The 19396-nt window shown below is 32.1% G+C and overlaps 1 protein-coding gene and 1 long non-coding RNA gene across 9 annotated transcripts in view; both read right to left on the bottom strand.

The window, feature by feature from the left end:
• Positions 1-19396, bottom strand: part of LOC126741731 (protein pangolin, isoforms A/H/I/S) — a 359880-nt gene that overhangs the window by 128195 nt on the left and 212289 nt on the right. The gene's annotated exons all lie outside the window — the stretch shown is intronic.
• Positions 11322-13014, bottom strand: LOC126741845 (uncharacterized). Its single transcript, XR_007662411.1, has 2 exons — positions 12140-13014; positions 11322-11470 (listed from the first exon to the last, which is right to left on the bottom strand). It is a non-coding gene; the product is annotated as an uncharacterized LOC126741845 (long non-coding RNA).

Raw genomic sequence — 19396 nt, 5'->3', positions numbered from 1 at the left:
CGAGTATCTTACGCAGAGATTTCCTGATGGAAAGTGTATTGGAACCTCCAGTGTATTAGAACCTCCTTGGCTAGCACGATCCCCAGACTTTAACGCCTCTGGACTTCTTTCTCTGGGGGTTTCTTAAAAACCAAATATACCAGCATTTTTTTGAGACTGAGCAGCAATCACAAGAATTTGTAACTAACGGATTCAATAGCATTACACCTGACATGTTGCGGGCTGTTTTAAATTCTACCCTAAGAAGATTTCATTTATGTTTGGAAAAAAACGGGAATCTGTTTGAACATTTGCTTTAAATTAAATTAAAAAATGTTGATTTACTTGTTGTGTCAGTTATTTTTAAATTTTATTTATTATTCTTTGTGTAGGTAATTAAAATAATGATTATCTTATGGCAGATTAATTTTTTTTGTTTATAAATAGTTCCTAGTATGTTACATTCTTTTGGAAATAGATATTTAACACAAATGTGAAATCAATGACTTATCACAGGTATTAAGGTACGTCAAGTTTCTCGAAAACGAAACGTCGGATACAAAATCTAAAAACGCCATCATGTAGCTCTTAAAAAGCGCCAATGAAAAATTGTATTTTGTTTTTAATATCTTTTAAAATAAGGTCAGAAAAAAATAAAATCGATTTTCGGCAAATTTTCGTTTTTCCGCAATATCTCGGCAGGCCATGAAAATCTTTAAATTTTCTCAACGGCATTTAAATACGCTTCAAAGTACGCAACTTTTTTCTAATTTAACCTAGGCTGTAACTTCAATAGGTACAGGTATATGTAGCTGAGATCCCCATGGTTAGGATCCTTATCTTGGACACCCTGTATAGATTCAATTTCGATTACGCTCTATTTTTTTAATAATAACTTAAAAAAAATGGAAAATTTACCAGGCTATAACATACCTCTAACATCTTAATAACATTCCAGGCCTAAATGCCATATTGTAAGCGGAATTTTTTTAGAATATTTGCAAGATACACCTATATTTTTTATTCTTTCAGTTGATTCAATAGGTATGTTAGTTCTTTATTGTTCATTCGCATCCTATTGAATTTATAATAGTTCTTTCTTGTGATACAGGCAACAGTAATAAATTTGGTTTAAAATATTTAAATGAAAGAAGTAAATGATGAACCCTCTAGTAAATTTTGTTTTGTTTTTTTTTCTTCGAGAACCTTGAGTAATAGCAAATAATGGGTTTCTTTGTACGCCACCGCTAAACATTAAGTGGTTAACACTCGCAATATCTACAAATATACAAGAGATTGTTTATTAAGTGAGTTAAATTATATAGCATAATCGATTTGATTGTGTAATATTAAGTTATATTTGTCTAAATATTGCATGAGTTTCTATTTTATAACGATATTGGTCGCTACAAATCCCAAACGTAGTTGTAACGACGGATTTAAAAACACTGTTAAAATTGGCAAGGCAAATTTCACCTTTAAATATTTGATTTATTATTCGTGTTAACTTGTTTTTAATTTGTTCGTTACAGCATATTGCACCTGCTTTGAACTAGTATTTTCAAGTTGAAAAATGTTGGTAAAAAAATGTTAAAAAATGCTTCTGTCGAGGGAAAAATAAGGGATAACTCAAAATAAACATTAAACTCACTTGAGTATTATTTTTTACGATACTTACAGCTTTTCATATTTTGTGTTTTGTTTAATTTGTTTTTATATGTTTTTAAACATTTGTATCAATTGCTGATACTGGATTTCAATAACGTGTTATATATTTTCCCAAAAATGCATAGATACTTGATGGCTGTCAATATAAATACCAAATCTTTAAACCAAATCTTGTGTGCAAAAAAATATAACTACAGACAATGGAGTCACTTAAAAAGCACTGTCTTTAAAGAAATTAACCTGGGAGTTATAAAGAAAATAAATTATTTTATAAACGTTAATATTGTACTATTACGAAAAACTATATCAATTTGGTTCAAGAGCTATAGAGTTTGTAGAAGACTTGCATGTTTTATTTCAAATACGATTTTTAAGATGTCCAATAGAAATATTTTAAGATGATATTATTGTGAATTTGCTTCAAGAGTTTATGTAATTCGTAATAAGTAAATTGCTTGAATGGAATGAAATGCAGTTAGTTTATTAATACAATTATTCGACAGGCGGGCAATTTTACATCGTACATTGATAATTTTTTTGTCTATAATAAACGAAAAATTAGAAGCATACAATCAGTAATTTTAAATTCCTCATAGAAGTATGAGGATACCAAATAAAACTGATTTTCAGAAAAACACTATTATGGATATTGCGCACTCATTTAAGAGAATTGAAGAATAAAATAAAAAACGTTAGTTGGGATTTTCATGATAATCATGGCAAATCAAAGTCAAAAAAGTTTATTACCAAAAAAAATTGTTATAAATATAAATACATGAGAAAAAATACACATTTTTGGTAAAAAGAACTGCTTCACGATTAAATAAAACCGATAGCGCAAGCTGCGTGAAACAGGCCTTACCAAGAAATTGACATTAACAAACCATCATATTGAAAATGAAAGGATTATAAATAAACAAAAAAAAATGTTGTGGAATTAAAAAATTAAAACTTTCCTAAAACATTAAAAAACCCTACCATTGCTATGATAGATTAAACAAGGAAAACTGTAGACTAATAATAAGCGATAACAAATTGTGTCTCCAGGATTTTTTAGAAAAGCATAAAATTAAGACTGAATAAGTCCTTAAGGATAAACATATTATGTTAAGTACAATATATGTTAAGTGCTCAATATGGTTTTCGTGCCAGGGTGAGTCTAGACTGTAGAGGATGCAATAATACAGTATTGTATAATAAGCATGCATTTTTTAGAAGAAGAAAAATATAAACTAGTATAATTTTGACAGTTTAATTTTTTTATGCATAAAAAGGATGGTTAAACAATTAAATGTAAGAAACGTATTGTAAATTCACTGTAATTAACAGTATTTTATCTAAACTAAATCGACTACTTACAAACGACCATGCCTAGTCTGGAACTTGCTTTCTGTATGTTGAAAACTAATACTTTTTAAGTATATTTCAGAGGTCTTATCTGGAACATCACCTTTTTATATAATTTTTAAGTATATGCATTATTTTTAAGACAATAAAATATTCGTATTTTTCTTACATATTTTTCCTTATTTTCTAATACCTCACGAATATCAAAGGATAATTAATCGTTTGATTGTTAGTATTCCCGACAACGCTTTCCATACAATGCAATAGAAACGTAGTTCTGATGAATTTACATACTCCTATTACATGTTAAGTATCCCATTATGTTGGCGTAAATATCTCATTTCAATATGGTTTTTAAATTGTTTTTAAGTATGATTGTCGTGTCTTTCTTATTTACTGTTATTGTTTTTTGTCAAAGTGTGTTCTGGTAATAAAAAAACCAGACTAGCAGCACCCTTCTGTAATATATTAATTTTCATCCACCAAAGTTTACCCAGTTAATATACCCCAAAAAAATCCGAACCCCGGGATCTCAAGTGTCTAATTCCGCACGATATACCATCGGGGCCACTAAACTAAGCGCATTTATGGGCAACCACTTGTACAACTGACTTTCAACAAATCGTCCAACCCCCAGAACTGCATCCGAAACCATGATCGGTGTAATAGAAACTACACTGGTCTACTGTAATACAGGTTATGATATAATAATTCATAAGTACACGCGCGACCAGTGTATATAAATCGTTACACGCATTGTCATGTGAACGAGGGTTACAAGGTCTACACCCTATCTATTAGCGAGGCACCCCTTTTTTTTAGTAACGACGAGGGGATGAACGCACGGTCTGGAATCAATTTGCGCAATTTGCAAGCTTTGATGGGAGAGTTTAGTAGATTGAAAACTTTGCTGTAGGGGGAGGCGTGGAGAATTTTTTAGTAAGATCTTAAGTTTTTACTTCAAACTAAAAAACTGTGTAGAATGAAAAAATGGCACGTCAGCCTTTAACAAGGCTTATATTCTGTTTTAAAATATGTTTTCTTATGCTGTTATGCACATCATCAGTACTCACTTTATGTACTCTCCAGGGTTTATAAAGTTTCCGGTATAAACTTTTGGTTGATTGTTATGGTATCCAATTGATATGCAAAAGATCCCGGGTTCGAATCCAATCAATGGCTCTACATTTTTTTTACAATATACATGTAAAGTAATATTTTTCCAATGATCCTACTCTTACCCCATTTTATATTATCGATTTTTTTCAAATGTTTCTTTAGGCATTGGTATTCTATACACTACAAACTTTTATTTTTCTTTATGGCAATTGATCGTAAAAAAATATCATTAATAAAAAATGATTATGTGATACATAGATAAATAGGTGATCTAGTTTTGAAGTGTAACCATAAGATGTTTCAGAGACCTATAATATTTGTTACATAAATACAATAAAATATCCAATTTTTAGTTAAAAACTAATTGCTTTTTAGTCAAATTTTTAACAATTATCTCTCTTCAGTGTCTACTGTAATTCTATCTATAATTCCAAAAGCATTCAAATTTTTCGAGTATTATCACCTACTGATATTTCTAATATGAATTTAAGATCCACAAAAAAATATAAATTGTAATTTATATTAATTATGATAAATAAGTTAGCAAAAGATTGAGTTAATCAATTGATTCCTACTTACATCCCTACCATACTTGTGCAAAATATTAAGAAGAATCACAGAGTTCACATATCTAAATCTAAATATTTATACAAATAATTGCCTTTTTCTTTTTCAACTTATCAAAGTGTTTTTTTCCATTGTCTCCTTAGCCTATTTAAAATATAAAAAAAAAAAAATTCCAAGAGCTTCTTAATTATTTTGGCCCTTTTTTCATTTTCATCTCGTCCCATGTAAATTGAAGGGGTTCAATTTGAATCTCAGCGCCGAGTTACCCAATTTGAGAAGCTCATCTAAGCACGAACCGTGTCGTCGGCAACGAGCCCAGGACCTTGGAGAATTTGAATTTTAAATAGGCTTGTTACATATAATGGGCAAGTTTAGTATTCTGTTTTTTTCTTAATGTAATTTATGGCACATCAATATTATGACATAGAAATATATGATAAAAACGTACGTTATGATCAAGAAAAGAAATAATAATAGTATAAAATAATAAATAAAAAAATAAGTTGTTTTATTATTGTACGAATAATATTTTATTATGCTATAAGAGCATTTCTTTAACTTTGTCTTGAATTTAAGTTTTATTTTCTTTTCAGTTTTCTTTCTCGGTAAGTCTTTTATTCCGATGTTTTGTGTGTAACGTGTTTTATGGTTGATGCTTTTTCAACGTTCGCTGGTAAAAATTGCAAAAATTAGTAATCATCACGCTTTTTCTTGCACTCTTCAAATTCCGTATTTTAATTTAAAGAAACAAAAATTTGAAAATTCTATTTTTGCTTCAACCGTGTTGGCTCGGTAATTTGATTTTTAAAAAATGAGTGAAAATGTTTTGTTTCTATTCTTAATAAGTTTAGGCTTTAGTAAATCGCAACACATTTTATCAAAAAAGAGAACACATTTTAACACAAAACGATATTGCATAACATCCTATAAATGAGAATCATTCAACTATATACAGATCACCAAAGAATTTCTAAGAAACGTATAATTAAGAAACAAATAAAAATATCGAAATGAACCTGCATTTTTTATTGCAGTTTTATCCTACTTTTTGATTATGATATAATTATGTAATAAAAAAAATAAAGAAACAATTAAATTTGAGAACCGTTTTTTAAGTTTGCTGCAATTAACAGTATTTGTGTCGAGAGTAATTTAAAGAGTTTTGGTTAGTGGTCAAATTGTCTCGTGATTTACAAAATGTTTACTCAAAAAGACATGGAATTTTATAGAAATTATCGACGTAATATTTTTCAGGAACCCGTCTCTTTTCTTTTCTTGAGCATAGCAAAGACGTTCATAACCACCATTAGGCTCATAACTACATAACTATATTAGCCCCATAACTACCGATATGGGGTTAAGTTAGTAACTCAAAAATTACTTTATTGAATAATTCCTTTTTTTAGTTATTCATTTAACAAGCGTATAAAGTCGTAGTAATCAGTTAAAATTTCTCATAATATTAAAAAAAATTTACATATCAAAAAATATACTTAAAGGAGCATCGATCCTCCAAAGAGGTTTTTTAAAACACTTTTAATGAGCTCAATTTTTTGCAGGCCATTGTAATTACTTGTAATACACGTAACATTCACGTTTCATGGCATCATTATACTGTTAACAATGTTCATGTACTGGTTTAATTTATTATCAATTGCAATAGTATTATTAGGTTATTAAATTTTCTGCTAATATAAACAACGGTATAAAACAAACCATTTAAAAACATCGCAATTTTTTGCTTGATCCCGTAAGGGATCAAGGTACAAAGTAGAATAAGGAGCTCAACTTTGAGAAGGATTTTCGATCTCTGTGGTTGCTAGGTTACACAGCAAAGCTTTTATGTATGAAATGAAACAGGATTTATCATACAAGGACAATTTTCCATATATATATATATATATATACCAATCGTAAGATCATTCAGGTACAAGTATAATAATTAAAACCTGTGAGCGTCATTTAAATAATTTTATAATTTTTAATACGTTAAATAAATTCAAAATAGTCCAAAATAATCAAAATAAATCATAAAAATAGAATAAACACCTTGTAAAACAACTGGGCGCTTGGGCGACTCCAAAGTAGAGATGGTGACGTGTAGACCTGAAATAATAAAAGTAACCTGAGCACACTTATTCCCGTAAAATTAATTAATAATAAAAAAATTAAGCATGAAGTCATTAATATGAAAAATATGAATTAATATGTTTTAAACTTGCTCAGTGATTTTACTTTTACGATAACCATTTAATTCATGTTCACCAACGTTTAACCAATTAACTTAAATATCCCAAAATTCATTATTCACCAATTTATTATTTTTATCCGATTGTTAAATGTCCCAGTAACGACAACGTACTGATATTGAATGATATACAATCGTTCAATATGCCAAAACGTGAGCACTACATTACTCACAAACCGTAGCCAAAATGCTACCAAAAACATTATCATAAAACATGAGATTGAGACAGCAATCTCCGATCTAGACCACTTGACGATAACACACTTTGTACTGAGGGGTGCAATGGACACCAAAACGCGAGGGTCCTCTCCAGATACAAAGCCTTGTTAAATACAACGAGCTGTGCAATGGTCCCAGACCAGCTCAGTATCTTAACAAGAAACAATAAACAATCGTCACAACAACACAAGCAAGACAAACAACAATCGGTCAATTAAATATTTCATTAATCACATTTTCAATTAAAAAGGTAAAATATCGGTGTAATCAATAAGATAGAAATAAGCATACTCTGTGATAACACTCACCCTTTCTTGTAGTAAAACACTACACCAAACCAACACAGCTTATTTCACGTCGCAACACCCTTTATTGTTTTTATTAAGTAACTTCACTCTTTAGTGACCAAAACTCAAATGAATTTTATAAACCAAATATTTATCTCACTCTTTTATCGAAACCCATAAAAATAATTCCCGAGGGGAAACGCTAAGTGTAAACCGTATTCGGTTACTTACGGTACCGCTGAGCTAGCTTTAGTTTTGTAAATATCCTGGACCTCTTTTCGGTCAGACCGATAAATTTCATCTTAATGACTAAGAAAAATATTTCAATTCTTTAGAAAATAAACAGGGTCTTACATTCGGCCATCCTGCTATCAACTCGTCTCGAGTTGATCAGCATCCTCAGCATCAGGATCGGACAGAACTACCCCTTCTTCATTACTGCTCAGATCCGACTCACCAGATGAAACTCCACCAGCTGGTACCCAGGGTCGCATACGATCAACCGCAATAACATTTTCATATGTCGCTTTTCGAGTGAGACGACGTGACCCCATCATATCAACTACTATGTAGCGATCATTTGGTAGTACTGTTTTTATGACCATTGGACCGTCATATGGTGCAGATAGTTTCTTGCTCGTTCCTGTGGCAGGTTGATTTTTCATAATCAGGACTAAGTCACCAACTTTATATCTCTTCGGACGCTTTCTTTTCTTATCAAAATATTTCTTTTGTTGTTCTTGAGATAAGGCTATCTTTTCAGCAGCTTCTCTTCTTATTTCTAACAAATTATTAATAATATCCGGAATTTGTTGAACTTCATCAAGTAAAATACTGTCACTAGATCCTCTTGGTGAATATCCAAATAAAAGTTGACTGGCTGTTTTTCCTGTTAATTTATTTACTACATTATTTATTGCAAATTGAATTTTCTTAACGTTATCATCCCAAGTATTTTCTTCTAAGGTGGAAGAAAGAAGAGCCCCTAATATGGTTCTATTTAGCCTTTCCACTTGTCCGTTGGCACGTGGAGTTGCAACAGCATTGAGTACAAGTTTTATATTATTTTGTAAGCAGAAATTTTTGAAATGATAAGCAGTAAAACAACTTCCTCGATCAGTAATTAATAACTTAGAAGATCCATAGGTTGCACAAATATTCTTGAGGTATTCAATAACATATTTTGTTTTAGTGGATTTAACAGGTTGTAAAAAGCAGAATTTCGTAAAAGCATCAATGCCAACAATCAGATACACATTTGATTTTTTACTTTTAGGGAAAGGTCCTAGATGATCAATATGAAACATATTAAATGGATGACAATCTTTTCGAATTGGATAAAGAAATCATTCCTTTCTCCCAGAATTACGTTTGTTATACAAAAATCGAATGAACCAATAACATCTCAGAATGTGCAAACCAAATTACAGAGACGATCTTGGCAGGAATGGAAGCTTATATCCCTTTTTCTACTAAATGCAGATCAAACAACAAGCAATGGTTCAACCTGAATTGCAAAAAGGCAGTAAACACTAAAAACGCAGCATATCGCAAATGGCGTCAACATCCTTCCACCGAAAATTGGAGAAACTTTTTAACCTCCAGAAATAGCTGCAAGCGAATTATTGATGAATGCAAAGAGAGTCACAACAACAGGATCAAAAACAAATTGCTAAACTGCACAAATGGAACAAGATCTTTCTGGTCGGTATCGAAAGCCGTTAGTCAAGGATTTGCTAAGTCGGCCTTGCCACCCCTAACAGCAGATGATGGTTCTATCGCGGTAACAGCAAGGGAAAAAGCCAACTTACTGGGTAAACTCTTCGCGTCCAATTCTACTGTGCACTCGCAAGGCAAAACACCGCCATATTTGCCAAGGGTGAATTCATCGATGGGAGAAATTTCGTTTCCCCAACGAATTATAAATAAAATTCCTAAAAGCGTAGACACCAACAAAGCTTCTGGACCCGATGGAATTCCAGCCCTAGTACTAAAACGTTGTGGAGACGAATTGACTCCTCCCTTATGTAGACTGTTCACGGCATCGTACAAACAGGGCTCATTTCCAACAAGCTGGAAAACTGCTCAAATGCAAGCTGTACCCAAAAAGGGTAAGAAGACGATGCCGTCCAATTACCGCCCGATTGCACTAGTTCCAGTTATATCGAAGATTATGGAGAAAGCAGTCAACCAACAACTGTTAAGATATCTGGAATCATCTGGACTAATCAGCGATCATCAATACGGCTTCCGAAAGCTTAGATCCACCGGCGATCTTCTGGCTTACGTCACACACTTGTGGAGGTCTCAATAAAACTTGTTTTATTTCATTAATCTTAGAATCGGTAAGTTGTCCAGAGAGCACCCAATCCGCTTGTTCGATATGGAATATATTTAACGTATTTGGTGATTGTTCAGTAGAAGAAGGGTGACGACTCAGAGCGTCCACGTGTTTCATTCGATTGCCTGGTCTATATTTAACATCAAAACGGAATTCTTGAAGTTGAAGCCACCATCGTACAATTCTTGGAATAATTTGTTTCTTTTCACTACTTGCCTTTAAAGAATTACAATCTGTAACTACCGTAAAATCAATTCCTAGAAGATAGCTTCGAAATTTCTTTAAACTTTCAACAACTGCCAAAGTTTCCAACTCGTAAGAATGATAATTCTGCTCTGCCCCTATGGTTTGTCTACTATAATAAGCTACTGGATGAAAACGTTCGTCTGGATGTAATTGTAAAAGAATTCCGGCTAAACCTAACATACTCGCATCGGTGTGAACTTCGGTAGGTAAAGTTGGATCAAACAATGTTAAAATTGGTCTTTTAATTAATTCTGATTGTAATTTTCTAAAAGCGTTCATTTCATGTTCACCCCAATTCCATTTAACAGATTTCTTCGTTAATGTGGTTAACGGCTTTGCTATTATAGCATAATCTTTTACAAAGTGCCTAAAGTACCCTGTCAGCCCTATAAATTGTCGCACTTGGTGCACAGATGTTGGGGGTTGAAATTGTTCGACGGCCTTAATCTTTTCTTTACCTAGGCGTACTTCACTTTGACCCACTTCAAAACCCAAAAATGAAACTGAACTCATTAAAAACGAACATTTTTTTAGATTTAGTGTTAAACCTTCGGCGCGAAATATATGTAGGATATTTTCTAAACTGTGAAGTGCTTGATATATTGTGCTATTATGTAAAAGAATATCGTTTAAATAAACGGCAGCGTAACTAGAAGCAGGTTTTAGTATTTGGTTCATAAATAGCTGAAAAGTTCGGGGTGAATTCGTTAAGCTAAATGGCATTCGGTTAAACTCGTATTGTCCGGAAGGTGTAACAAATAAAGTGTATCGTTTGGAATTTTCTGCGACTGGGATTTGATGGTAACCTGCTTTCATATCTAAACTGGTAAAGTATACACCACCTTGTAACCTATCAACCTGATCACTATCTTCGGGATTAAAAATCGGTATAACATCTCCCCTAACAGATGTTTCCGCTTTACGAGAATTAGAATTGCTCTTAAAAAATTCTTCCATCATGTTAGTGAATCGATTAAAATCATTATTTTGATTTTTACCCTATCCACTACCAGTACTACTACCTACGTTATTCATGTCGACTCATGTTAACCAAGAAAAAGGATGTAAGTGTATGCGGTATTTAAAATTCTTTAAAAGAAAAAAAAAAGAACAAAATAAATACTCGTAATATTCATAACAATGCAATACAAACAAAATATTATTATTATTATTTATTTATTTTTTTTTTCTTTAAACCATAAATGTCTACCAACATCATCAAACCTTAGAGTCACGCCCGGTGTTTATTTGTTCTTAATCCCACTTCTGAAAAATTCTATAATAATTAAAACCTGTGAGCGTCATTTAAATAATTTTATAATTTTTAATACGTTAAATAAATTCAAAATAGTCCAAAATAATCAAAATAAATCATAAAAATAGAATAAACACCTTGTAAAACAACTGGGCGCTTGGGCGACTCCAAAGTAGAGATGGTGACGTGTAGACCTGAAATAATAAAAGTAACCTGAGCACACTTATTCCCGTAAAATTAATTAATAATAAAAAAATTAAGCATGAAGTCATTAATATGAAAAATATGAATTAATATGTTTTAAACTTGCTCAGTGATTTTACTTTTACGATAACCATTTAATTCATGTTCACCAACGTTTAACCAATTAACTTAAATATCCCAAAATTCATTATTCACCAATTTATTATTTTTATCCGATTGTTAAATGTCCCAGTAACGACAACGTACTGATATTGAATGATATACAATCGTTCAATATGCCAAAACGTGAGCACTACATTACTCACAAACCGTAGCCAAAATGCTACCAAAAACATTATCATAAAACATGAGATTGAGACAGCAATCTCCGATCTAGACCACTTGACGATAACACACTTTGTACTGAGGGGTGCAATGGACACCAAAACGCGAGGGTCCTCTCCAGATACAAAGCCTTGTTAAATACAACGAGCTGTGCAATGGTCCCAGACCAGCTCAGTATCTTAACAAGAAACAATAAACAATCGTCACAACAACACAAGCAAGACAAACAACAATCGGTCAATTAAATATTTCATTAATCACATTTTCAATTAAAAAGGTAAAATATCGGTGTAATCAATAAGATAGAAATAAGCATACTCTGTGATAACACTCACCCTTTCTTGTAGTAAAACACTACACCAAACCAACACAGCTTATTTCACGTCGCAACACCCTTTATTGTTTTTATTAAGTAACTTCACTCTTTAGTGACCAAAACTCAAATGAATTTTATAAACCAAATATTTATCTCACTCTTTTATCGAAACCCATAAAAATAATTCCCGAGGGGAAACGCTAAGTGTAAACCGTATTCGGTTACTTACGGTACCGCTGAGCTAGCTTTAGTTTTGTAAATATCCTGGACCTCTTTTCGGTCAGACCGATAAATTTCATCTTAATGACTAAGAAAAATATTTCAATTCTTTAGAAAATAAACAGGGTCTTACACAAGCAATTAAAAAATTCTAATATACAAAAAAAGGCATGGGAGAAATCTAAACTAAGTAATTCAATAATAGCTATAATTGCTTGTCTATGTAAACAATGCGATAATTGCCTTGCTCCTCCCCTCGCGGCACCGGGGAAAGACAAATGATCGGCGGACGTACATATCCATATCGGATCTACGAAGAAAACATTCAGAAAATTTCCTGTTGCTTCTTCAAATGCTGGTGGGTATGGAAGGAAAACGTAATTAAGACCTCGCCGCGGCTTAACGGTCCGATGCGATGGGAAACAACGTCGGACGATTAGAATCTAACAGGTAATAATTGAAAAGGCTCGAATAGTTTTGTTTGATGCCAATTTGTACTTGATTACCTATTATAGATTTTCGAAATTTTCACGGCAGTGTAGGGAAATCGGTGTCAATTCGGTCAATTGTTAACCAGCGGTGAACACTACATATAAGGTTTTACTTTATCAAACGCCGGTAAGGTAACAATGTTTATTTATATTATAGGAAGAAAATTTCAATCCATTTTAAAAATGATGAAATCTGTTTAAAATATTTATTGAGAGTTACTTCTGGATATTCTAAGAGCTGGTAAAAATGTTATTCTGAATTATCATCTTAGTTGATATTTGCTTAATACAGGGTCGTTATTAATATTACATGCAGATTGCATGTCTGTCAAAAAATAGGTTTCTAGTTAGGTTTTCAATTATTTTGCAAAAAACAAATGCAAATATGATTGTGAAGTTACTTTTTTCATGGCGAGAAAGTCAAATTATTTCGTAGTTTTGGGATCTATGGGAAATGTTTGTATTAACTTATGATCCATTAAAATTTACAATGTTAAGACAGTGAACAAACATTTGCAAAATATATAGAGGTTTTAAACTTTTATGCACATGTGCTATTAATCATTTAAAAGTCAATGATTTTCGGCAGAAAAAATCCACAGTTGGCACTAAATAATTCCAGAATGTTTAAATTTTTCCAGAATCCGACTACAGAATCTGGTTTTTCTGCTAGAAAAAAATTGAGAGCTACTAGTTTTTCTAGGAAATTTCAAATTCGTTTTTTTCTCACCACCTCCTTTTGCCCAATATTACTGCTTTTCCTAAAAAAAAATCATAGTTTGTTCTTTTAGCCCTATTATCTTTTCTTAGATTTTTCCAAAAAAAAAATCAAATATGTCAACTTTTAGTTTTTACTTTTCCAGAAAGAATTTAACAATTTATTTGAGGTTATCGGACTCACGTAAAAAAATAAACCGTAAAATATATTTTATTAAAGAACTGTTTTACATTTTTGAAGGAGCCGGCTCCACGGGTTACGTGAGGACTATAAATTAGATTATATTTTTTTAAGGGCTTTGAATTTAGTGCGTTGTTAATATAAATGCTATTTTATCCGCCAAAGAGCCCGAGATAACGTTGAGGTAACTCATTTTCTTTCCTTGGTCAGAGGCGATTACCAATTTCGATCTCTTTGGACTTCATTGATAGTTTTGCCCTCGAAAGCAAATTGTGTTATGAAGATTCCAATGAAAAGTATATTGAGTTTTAACCGTAATTTAGAGATATAGAGTTAAATTGATGTGCAAAGTAATTAATTTCCAGGAATTCTAAACGAATTTGGGTGGATATTATTAAAAATAAATATTGAACACTTGTCCAGACAGATTAACAGATGGTTTGACCTTATACCTCCAAAACATCAAATCGATTCCCTACAATATAATTCTAGAGAGCTTAAGCATCTCCTCGTCTCTCAGAAATAAATTACTGAACATGATGGGTCATCACAACAAGAACAGACTAGCATCATCTACAACCCGATATAAACCTTTTAAATTTATTTCTCTAATAACCGTCTACATTTCTATTTGACGTTTATGGTGGCATAAAGTTGGTTTATTATATTGTGGTTCAGCGAAAAACCGGGCTCTGAAACGACACTGTTTATAATACGCGCGGTCCTTATTTATCCTTTGTTTTATCACTATATCATTAAGAAATGCACAATACGAAATCGCTGTTTATATTATTTTTATATATCTAAAGTCATAAGGATCAGATTTGCTTTTTTGCTGATTATTCAGTATCGTAATTAACTGTGGTATTTGATTCCCGATACAAATTTTCAGTTTTTATTATGGCATCATTAGATAGACAATAATATGCGCCGCCCTGTCGACAATACTCATCGCGAGCATTTGTATATATTCTAATGGAGTATTTTTTTAAATATTTTTTTTCTAAATAATCCTTTAAAATTCCTGAAATTTTCTTCAGATGGTTCTTTTTTTAATTTTGGCGTTTGCCTAAAGAGGCAGGTCAACTATAGATGTTGGTAATAGAGCTAAATCTGAAGGTATGACATAGTTTTTTCCAGGATTGACTAAGAGTACGTTTGATTTTCCTCTAAGCTTTGCCACAAATTCCATTTCTCTCTAGTGTCACTCAACTGCAATGGTGGCCTAAGCAACAAAGATCTTTTTATTTATCTACTATCTACTAGTTTTAATATGCTTATTGGTAACAAAGATGTTAAATTCATTTAAGTAAAAAAAATAAATACGTTGTTTTACACACTTTAAGCATCTTGGCGTATTTGGATTTTTAGTAATTTTCAATTATCATTTTTAACGTACTACAAATTTTCAGAATCTCACTTCTCAGCACTCTCCCAATAAAAAAAACTTGACACAGATGCTGTTTCCTGCATTATAGGAGGAATTTATGACATAGTGGTTGTGACAGGAGCAAAATGCGGTAAACATGAAACTCCTTAGTCTCTTTTCTCATATTTGACTACTATACCCGAGAAATCAAGATCAATTAGCAGCTTCAATGGTGAATCTCATTCCAAAACTAAATATGCCAGATCTAGCCATTCCAAGAAATTCCAAACTTCTAACTATAAATATTCTTCTAGTCGTCCCGCATCCAAAACTTGTTATAAGTGTATTAAACCTGGTTATATGTCATACGATTGTGCACAAAATAGCTAATAGAGAAAATAGAAAGACACATTGAAAAGAATTGCCTTTGGAAAAAGAGGTCATCAATCACAAATTCCAAACAGAATATCTGACTAGTTCTTATCTACCCGGATAACAATACCGCTTAGGAAATACAGGAAATATCTGTATTTTACAATAATTTAATTACATTTAATTAACTTAATTGATTATACTTAATTTAACTTTTTATAATTTTTTTTTTTTAATAATTTTTCTGAACTGCCCGAAGTTCTCATAATCAAAGACGATGCTTCATTAAAATTCTTTAAAAGAACGCCCATCGAACTTTATTGAACCAGACATTCTCCCATATAAAATAGTATTGCGAATTTTAGAAAATACAAAAGCGTTACCTAATCACTAGAATCATATCTAAATCTTTATTGACTATTACGAAGGCAAAACATTTATTGAATTATGTAAATTAATTAATTTATCAGACAGAATAGATGACCAAATGACAAATTACAATCGGGAAAATTCTTTCAAAAAAGTCTGGACCTAAGATCCGAATATCACCAAGTGCAGCTAAAAGAATCTTTCAAAAGATTTAGTGCCTCTGTAACACCTGAAAGACATTACGAATACAACCGCGTCATATTTGAATTGTCAAATGATTAGAAAATTTGTGACCTGAAGGTCGAACTTTAAACTTTAAAAAAATGCTTCTTTCTTCAAACATCTGTAATCTATCTCGCTTCCGAGAAAATGGAACATTTAAGCCCGAAACCGAAAAAATTAAAACGGTTGAACAATTTCCCACCCCAAGATCTGTACGCAACATTCAACATTTTTTTAGGCTTAACAGGTTATTTTGCGTAATTTTGAGATTGTTAAACCATTAACTCACCTAATTAAAGGACATGTATCTTGGCAGTGGGGCGATAAACAAGAAAAAGTTTTTTTGCAAATTGCAAAATATAGTTAGTTCTCAACCAACCAGTTTTAAATTTATTATTATATATATTTTTATAAACACATGCAAACCGATGCAAGTAAATTAGAGCCTCTCAATAAATGATTACGGAAAACATTGCATGCGAAATAAAAGAGTGTTCATAAAAATTGCTAAATGATTAATATGGGTTATACCTCGTGGAATATAGGTATCTATATTTACATATAAACACAAGCTTTGGCTAGCAATTTTCCAACTAACTGACCAAATCTAACCAAACAACAAAAGACTGCTAAGCAAGGAGATCCAGTTTACAAAAAAAAATATAAAAGCAGTCACCGAGTCTAGGCAGCAAAAATCAAAAACACGATGGTCGAGGTGTTTATTTTTCAACAAAAAGAGTGTGCAAGTCGGGAGGAAAAGAGGGTTGGAAACGAGAGCCCTTTGAGCGTCCGGATTTTTTTATCTAATTAATTTTGCCGACTACAAAGGTAGCGCGCGCGAGCAGCGCCAAAAGAGCCAACGCTGCCGCAACCGCAAAAGACGGGCGACAAAGTTACGTCGCGCGCGACTAATTAGGAAAACGACAGTTTCACTCAACCACGTCATTAGTGGGTTCTTTTCCGAAACGAAACTCGGTGTGGAGGTGGCTGAAAGGAAAATCACAACCCGCAAATTACAGAGAAGGCGATATGATATGCCCACTCTTTTTTTAGCTTCTAGCAATCAAATGTAAATCGTACTCAATTAGGTTGAAAACAACTTCAAACCATGGAATTTCTTTAAACGCAAGCTTGGTAGTGAGAGTATATACTGATTTTACTGCTCTTCCTATTATCCCACACACATCCAGTGTATTTCAAAAATGTTATCAATAAATTAGTACTTACATTTTTGCTGAACTGAAGGCTTGACAACGATTATTATTCAAAAATGTGGGCTTACCTGAAAAAAAAAACAGTATATGAATACAATAAATCTTAAAATATAATATCTATTTTAAAAGCATATGGGAGCTTACTATCTGTTTACCATCTTAAAACTTTATTTTTGCCCATTCAAACTTTTGAGCTGCGGAATAACAAACTTCCCTGCGATAGATTATTAAAACTTATAATCACCGAGTTAGTTTCCATAGTGTGTCAAATTGGAATTTGGACTCGGAAACTTGTTAGACTTTGGAAACTCGAAACTTAGTTTTACTTTAGCATCATTGTAAGGTCGATGTACGCGAGAAAATAATTATATTTAGCATTTTTTCGAAAGCTTAAAACTCTAAAACAGGACAAGCACGGTATTTATTATTTAAAATATTTTATAACCTCATTTGAAGAGTTAATGAACTTAATCAATTTTACAGTGATTTAGAAAGACCATCAAATTTGCAGGATTGAGAAAAATTTCAATCAAATATCTATCAATCAATTAACTATTTGTGAAAATGACGTTTTTTGCTTTTTCTTAAAAAGCTTAAGCAATGTATAAGTAAACTGCCTTCCTTATGCGGTGGATTATCCAATTGAGAAGTGTATGAGGACTAAAACGCTTCGATTTATTCACTCAAGCATTTTACAGTATTTTAACGATATTGGGAACGTCGCGAATATCGGCCGTACGACATCTCTGGAGACGCCTGAAATATGAGGAGCCCACGATTGAAATATTGGCGCGATATTTAAATCGAACGTAAATGATAGTAAATAAATACGTTATCATTAAATATTTCTAGTACGCGTAAGTGATACTACTTTTATACTATTTTATAAATTATAGTATTTTTGTGCATCGAATATTTTAATTCACTCATGGTAGAAGTTGTATCTTTTTTCTGGAATTCTGGAATATACATACTTATTAATTATTTTAGGCAATACGTTACTTTCTGAAGCTTGTACATTTCTGAAGTCCAAGCTTAATATATGTACATATTATCATGATTCTTCCATTTTATCAATAGTTTCAACTATTGTTGCTCTATCTACAGAATCGGACAAAATTAGAGCTACTTTTTTATTCATTAGGTTTAAGTAGCATGTTATGGTTTATATGTTTTAAATTAATTGATAAATAAAGTTTAATTGAAACGCAGGGAAAATATAATATTTACATTTAATTTCTACTACAATCCTATTTATATTAATAAAATAACTAAAATAAAGATTTTTCATCACGACAAAATTAGAGCAACTGAATCTTTTTTCCAAATAAAACTGTACACAGAACTATAAAAGTCAATGTTTTATCCAGTACCCTGTTGTTCCTAATGACTTGATCGCACCTTTTCGGCATTGAAGCTACCAGATTATTTATTAAGTCTTTATCTACAGAATTCCACGCTAAACCCATAGATGGGAAATAGTGGGAATAAATAGGGTTTCTATAGAATTTAGGTCTGGCGATTGTGGTGGTAACGTTAAATCATTAATTTTTCTCTTAGTAAACCACTCTATTATAATTTTAGCTATGTTTTGAGTCGTTGTCACGTTGGAATGTGAATTTTAGGGGCATTTCCCATTCTGCACAAGGCAGCATTATGTTTACCAATATATTAGCATATTCGAATCTGTCCATTATGCTCTTAATTCTGTCTATATGCCGAAAAGCAGCCCCACACCATGATATTTCCGCCACCATGTTTTTCAGTAGTAGCAACTTACTTTGGGTCAAGCCTTTTTTCTGCAAGACTTACTTATTAATATAAGAAATTTAGATTCATCGTGAGTGCTCCAGTTTTGATGAAACCTTGCAAATAACAACTAACAAAATAACGTTCTTACGTTTTCTATTTTTCTTAGGTAAGAAATGTTTTCTCGCTGGTAATTGAAAACCACTAAATGACGTTGAATAGTCCTGGAAGACACGTTGACATCATCAACTGCGGCTAAAATATGAGTCGAAGACATTTCTGCATCATTTATACTAAGTCGTTTAATGCGTCTGTCCAAGTTTTTCGTGGTTTTTCTTGGTCACCCACCACGCTTAAAGGTCGTAACCCTACC

Source organism: Anthonomus grandis, chromosome 1, assembly GCF_022605725.1.
Source record: "Anthonomus grandis grandis chromosome 1, icAntGran1.3, whole genome shotgun sequence".
Classification (NCBI taxonomy): domain Eukaryota; kingdom Metazoa; phylum Arthropoda; class Insecta; order Coleoptera; family Curculionidae; genus Anthonomus; species Anthonomus grandis.
The sequence above is the reverse complement of the archived record's forward strand: the minus strand, read 5'-3'. Positions and strand labels throughout refer to the sequence as shown.